The sequence below is a fragment of the Emydura macquarii genome, unplaced genomic scaffold, assembly GCF_026122565.2.
Source record: "Emydura macquarii macquarii isolate MOO-44397 ecotype Brisbane River unplaced genomic scaffold, CSIRO-AGI_Emac_v2 contig_1230, whole genome shotgun sequence".
In the NCBI taxonomy this organism is placed as follows: domain Eukaryota; kingdom Metazoa; phylum Chordata; order Testudines; family Chelidae; genus Emydura; species Emydura macquarii.
Genome location: NW_027131367.1, coordinates 10,435,996 through 10,441,995, shown reverse-complemented (window position 1 = coordinate 10,441,995; position 6,000 = coordinate 10,435,996). Strand labels below are relative to the sequence as shown.

Here is a 6,000-nt window from a genome sequence, read left to right as displayed (position 1 = left end):
GCAAAAAATCTGTTTTCTTTTTCTTTCTTTTTTTAAATTTCCCTCTCTAAAAAGTCCATTAATTAGCTGGTGCTGTTAGATCACTGGAATGAGATTTTTTTTTTTCTGCTTCAACAACGCTGCCTGGTCTGGTTATTGGGAATGTGAAAAATGAAACATAAAGCCCAATTCTGATCTTATTTACACTTTTATGTTATTCCAGCATAGCAGTGGCTTTCCTCCTCTTTGCAACGTACAACTATTGCCTCTGTTTTTCTTCCCACTGCTTGGGTAATATAGTCTTTCAGCCAATTCCTAAAATTCCTCCCTTTCCAGGGTAAACAAGAGCCCAACAAAATATAGTCCAATGAAAGTCTAACAGCCTTCATTCCTCAGTTTGAGGTTCATCATTAGCCAGAGACTGACAAGCAGTCCTTTATCTCATCTTCTTCTACAAGCCTTTGGGGAAAACCCATGAGCAGCTGTTGCTTTTTTCAGGCTCTCTCAGGCTCTCACTTTCTAGCACCAAACCCTTTTCTTGTTGCACATTCACCAGCCCCCTGACTGTCTCGCTAGGCCTCTTCCCAGGCTGTTCGAAAACCCACATTGGTTCTTTCCCTCCCGCTTTCCCGCCCAAACATCAAGTCCTGAGCTCTTCAGGTACAATAAGTCTTTTCTCTTTCTTTGCATTGTCACTTGCTCTTTTCCCTAGTAAGAACAAGACGTTCTTTTGTTTCCTTGTTTTTCTTTCCCAGAATACCTTGCTGCCAAGTCTGTAGCTACCACAGTCCCTCTGGACTTCACATTCTGGGTGCCTTTTTCTTGGGCTGAACTGGGAACATGAATGGAAGTGGACCTTGAACCCCTCCTAAAGATCCAGCTCTTCATGTTGTATCTCGTGTAACGTCATTGATTTCAGTGGAATCACCGTTGTCTTCTAAGAATCAGGTCCATCTTCTGTTATAGGTAAAATTTCACTTTTATACCTACCTTTGCATCTGTTGTTCACATAGTTGGTTGTGTTGTCTCTTGGATTGTCCATTCCTTGAAATGGAAATGGTTAATGTATATAAATGCTTTGAGCCAAATCTGACTTAGTTGAAATTACATGTAAATATTTGACAACAGAAGTTGACAAATCATTCCAACAGTCAGCGGAGCTCTGACATAATTTTCTATGGTTCTAATTAATATGCAAGATACAATAAAACATGTACTATAAATATCAACATTATGAATATAATGGGTATGTTGATGACAGCCCATAAAGTATGTGTGTTTTATTTGAACAATGTTTCTTCAAACACCTCTTGAATAAGTTTCTTTCTGATAGAAAAATTCCACGAATGGGATACAATGATTCAAAACTGGACATATTTTATCAAGGACAAACTGCATAATAAAGGAACAAAGAGTGGGATTAAAAGCACTCAGTATTGGCCTAAGGATTTGTCTACGCTGTGCATTAGTCTGCACTAGATGGCGTAAATTGTAGTGCGAATTAGAATATCACACACTAATGGGCCAGTGGACAATTGTGGCATGCACTAATTAATGTGTGCACATTAATGCACATTAGGGAACATTCAGTGCAAGCAGTAGGGTCCACACAGGCCAGTTAGTGCACAATTCTCTAATACACACTAGATTTTACACCCAGCTAGCGCAGAGCAATACATCATGTAAACAAGTTCTAACTCTGCGTCCATCGATGTCAATGGGAACAGTTAGACTCATGTTGAGTGGTTTTGAAAATCCCATCCATAATTCTTTTCATTTTTAAAATATTTTACAGTGGAACCACTTATCTACAAGGATAAAATCATTAGCTCTCAAAACTGACCAAAAATCCCTAAGGCCTAATGAAGTTCATGTATTGCTTGCTTTTGCAACTACTAACTGCAAAAGCAGCTGTTGGTTTAGATTATGACCACAGTGTGTATATGTAAAGGAAACTTTATATATATATGTAAAGGAAACTTTAGTTTTCCTTTATTAGTTCCTCTTGATTAAAGTAACCTTGTTAAATCCATGGATGATGTAATTTTTACTGATAAAAGCAAACAACTTTTCCTGCATATGTGACACTTCAAATCCATTTACAGAGATCTAAAATGCTTGTTCTATATCTGACGTGCATGAGTTCCTGCATGAGGCCTGAAAAGGAATTGCTATTCTTATATATATTTTCCCTGGAGGGAATTTCTTTCTAATCTTTCTAAATGTTCTTTCTTTTCATCAAAACACTGAGTTACTCATTTAAGTATCTAAAATGTGTCTCAGTGCTTTCATGCCTCGGTTAAATAGCACCAGATTCTGGCCAATGCAGAAAAGTCATATAACTATTTGCCAAATGGGTGTGCACACATACCTCCTTCGCCCTATGGATCTGCTCCTTTATTCTGTCTGGAAACAACTTCACCCATAACTGCTTTATAGATTCTATTTGGAAGGAGTAGGAATTGTCTGGATGGAGGAGCAATGCATAGCAGCCATTGCTGGAATTGGAGACATAAACATATACAAGATTTTCAAAAATGGCGAGTGATTGTGGAGGTCTCTGTTTCTTGAGTGCCCAGTTAGAGACAACTTGATGCCTTGGCACAGAGTGCCCTGTCTCTGTGCCGGGTGTTGAACTAAAAGGAAGGAAGCCCAGTAATGGGGTGGAGAGCAGACAGGCTAGTCTGATGTGGAGAAAGAAGCTGGGCTTAAGCTAGAAGGAGACTGAGGGCTACGTCTTGCCAGAAACCCTTGGTAGGAGTGTAGACCTGACCTGAGTGGCTGGGTTGATTATAAGACAGGCTGTTGCTGCTCGAAGCCTGCCTGTAAGGTAGGGGGCTGAAGGCTCAGCCCAGTGGGGCCAAAGACTGTTTTCATGTTTTCAGATTTTGGAGCAAGGGACTGCTGCTACCCCAGAAGGGGTTGAATGCTGTGATGTAGCTAGGGCAAAGGGGCGAGGTGCCTCTACATTGGGAGGCATAGGCATTATTGTGGAGAGATGGCGGCAGAAGTACCACAATGCTGGGTCCAGCCTCAAGAGGATGCAGTGAGATGGTGAATCTTGTACAGGCCTGATTCCAGACAGTGGATGCTCAGCCCTCTGAAAATCAGGCCCCTTTAAGGTACCAGGTGGGGCATCCAAAAACTGAAGAACCCCAAGTCACTAGTCACTTTTGAAAATCTTGGCTATATATTATCCCCTCTGAACCTGAGTCATTGTCTTAAATCAAACCTTCTCTGACTGTTGGGGTGAAATCCTGGTCCCACTGAAATCAATAGGTGTTTTGCCATTGACTTTCAGTGGGGGCCAGGATTTCACCGAAGGCTGGAGAACCGGTGGAGAGCGTCAATAAGGACAGACAGCTTCCATTTTATGTTTCTCCTGATAGATGAGGGTTTTCAGGCTAGTAGCTATTTTCTGTAGTTTGTCCCACTGTACATGTCGCTTAGATGATCCTTTCATCCATATTTGACCATGAATTATAGAAACTCTCACTGAAAATACGAAAAGTGTGATAGCAGGGTAGCTCTGCTTTCCAATAGATCTATCTATCTATCCATATATATTAAACGAATGCATATATTTAACTTATGTTTAAATACTGATGTGTGCATGTAGCTCTGGATATGAATGTCCCTGAGCTCTTGTTTGTGTGCAGATTTTTCCTTTATAGAATGCAAAGCTTTGAACAGCTCTTTTGAGTTAAAGAAGCGCTGATAGTGAGAGTTATCACTGCATTTTAATATACTAGGGTGACAAAAGCAACATCTTTATAGCCTTAAAAAGAGGGTGAGATTATATTTTAATTAACAGTTTATCTATCTTATCTATCTATCTATCTATCAGTTCAACTATAATTACTTAAGAGTAGCTAGCCAAGATGGTAGGTAGACTCTTTGGGTTAGATTATGATTTACTTACTCCTTCTAACTAGTATCTCACACCATGGGAAGCTTAAAGCTAAGGGGGTACTCATGGATGCAGTGTAGTACCCAGTGTGAATAAGCATATCATAATCCAGTCCTTTACAATAAAGACCATTTAATGACATTCAGCTGAATCTTATCATATTCTGTAATATAAAATACCTTTCTTTGAGTTTCAGATTGTATCTGAATAAAAAAGAAAAAATCAACTTAAATGATACATGAATTCAGATTGTTAACAAATATCTTAAAGCTATATGATGGAATATGGGTTTCTACACCTGTAAATGAAATGAAAAATAAATCAGATATTAAAATATTTATTTTTATAAAGTGCTGCAAAAAATTCAAGGCTGTTTTCTGAAGATGTGAAGCTGAAAAGAGTTTTGTACAGTTGCTATCAAAGAGGAGGTAGTTGCAACAGTAAGTTGTGAGAATGAAAGCAGACTTTAATTTTTCTTTTTAATATAATTGTGTGGACTTCAATCACAGATTGGTGAGAAAACTGCTGAGTTCATTTTGCAGTGAGAAGAGGGCTGATGAAAATCCTGAATGTAAATGTAATCACAAATGCTGGGATTTTTTTTTTTTTTGAGGGGTGTCTGCAATTTTGACTACCTTGTGCAGTTTCCGACAGACTTTAAGCTTTCATTTAAAAAAAAAAATACTTTCAAGTGCTTTCTGTTGAGATACAGCTATCCCAGTGTAAATCTTTTTGCTGATGCCTTCAGCCATGCTGAAAATGGTCTCCTGCTAAAGAACTGCAGCAGCAAATCTGTGGACTTCTATAACTACTCTGTGCTGTGTAAGTTAAGATTTCTTTAACACAGCAATCTAAAGGTATGTCTGCACTACAATTAAAGACCTGCAGCTGGCCTGTGGTCATGAAGCAATAAAGGCAACTATCCAGTGTGAAAATAAAACATTGTCTGAGTTTAGCATTGATACTGGCATGAAGCAAGGCTGTGTTTTAGCACCTACCGGCTTTGGCATCTTCTCTATTCTTTTTAAGAATGCTTTCAGAAACTATCAATCTGGCGTACTAATTGAATGGAGGACGGATGGCAGTTTGTTTAACCTCAGGTGATTTCAGAGCAAAAGGCATGTCACCCAACTCTCTATTTGGGATCTGCTCTTTGCAGATGCTGCTGCATTTGCCTCTAATTCACCTGATGAATTGCAGATCATGATGAATAAGTTCTCCGATGCATATATCAAGTTTGGCATGGCAATCAGCATTAAGAAAAGAGTTGTCCTGTCACAAGGCACTGACATCCCATCTAACGTCTATGTCAATAGTGAAGCTCTGGACAATGTGGATCATTTCTGCTATTGAGGCTCAACTTTAACTGGTTCACTTAGCCTTGATACAGACGATGAGAAAATTGGCAAGGCCTCTGTCACCTTTGGCAAACTTACCTCACATGTCTAGAACAACAAGCTGCTAAACCTGAATACAAACGTCTCTGTTTTATCAGGCTTGTGTCCTCAGTACCTTCCTTTACAGCTGTGAAAGATGGGACACGTACTCCAAGCGGGAGCGGAAATTGAACAGCTTCCACCTTCGTTGTCTCAGAAAAATCCTTGGAGTCGCTCGGGACCAATGGATCACTACCAATGAGATCTGTGAGCGAACTGCCCTACAGTCTACGCAGACTGTGCTGGACTCTCATAGGCTTCGCTGGCTGAGACACGTAGCGCACATGCCTCAAGATGGTCTGCCAAAGATTGTGCTCTATGGCCAACTCCAGAACTCCCTGTGGCACAGAGGAAGGCCAAAGCTCCAATAGAGCGACAAGGTCAAGAAGGGTTTTGAGACATTCAGCATTCCCACTGACAATGGGGAGAGCCCTGCCCCCAGCCATTCAGTCTGGAGAAACCGGGTCAAGGCTGGTGCAGTCATCGCGGAGAGTCAGAAGCAGCGTGTGCTCTAACCTCCATGTGAGGAGTGGGCTTGCAGCCACTGTGGGAAGGTCTGCAGCTCGCGCATTGGGCTCTTCTCTCGCATCACTGCCAGGCACCATTGACTGACTGACTTTGTCGTGTTTCCTTTCATCTGTCAAGATGTTGGATGGCCATATGATTCGGAAAAGC

At 40.6% G+C, this 6,000-nt stretch overlaps 1 long non-coding RNA gene across 1 annotated transcript in view; it reads left to right on the top strand.

The window, feature by feature from the left end:
• Positions 1 to 790: 790 nt before the first annotated feature.
• Positions 791 to 6,000, top strand: part of LOC137152863 (uncharacterized) — a 70,617-nt gene continuing 65,407 nt past the window's right edge. The window contains exon 1 of the long non-coding RNA XR_010919634.1: positions 791 to 945. This is a non-coding gene — a long non-coding RNA (uncharacterized lncRNA). The remainder of the gene's footprint in view (positions 946 to 6,000) is intronic.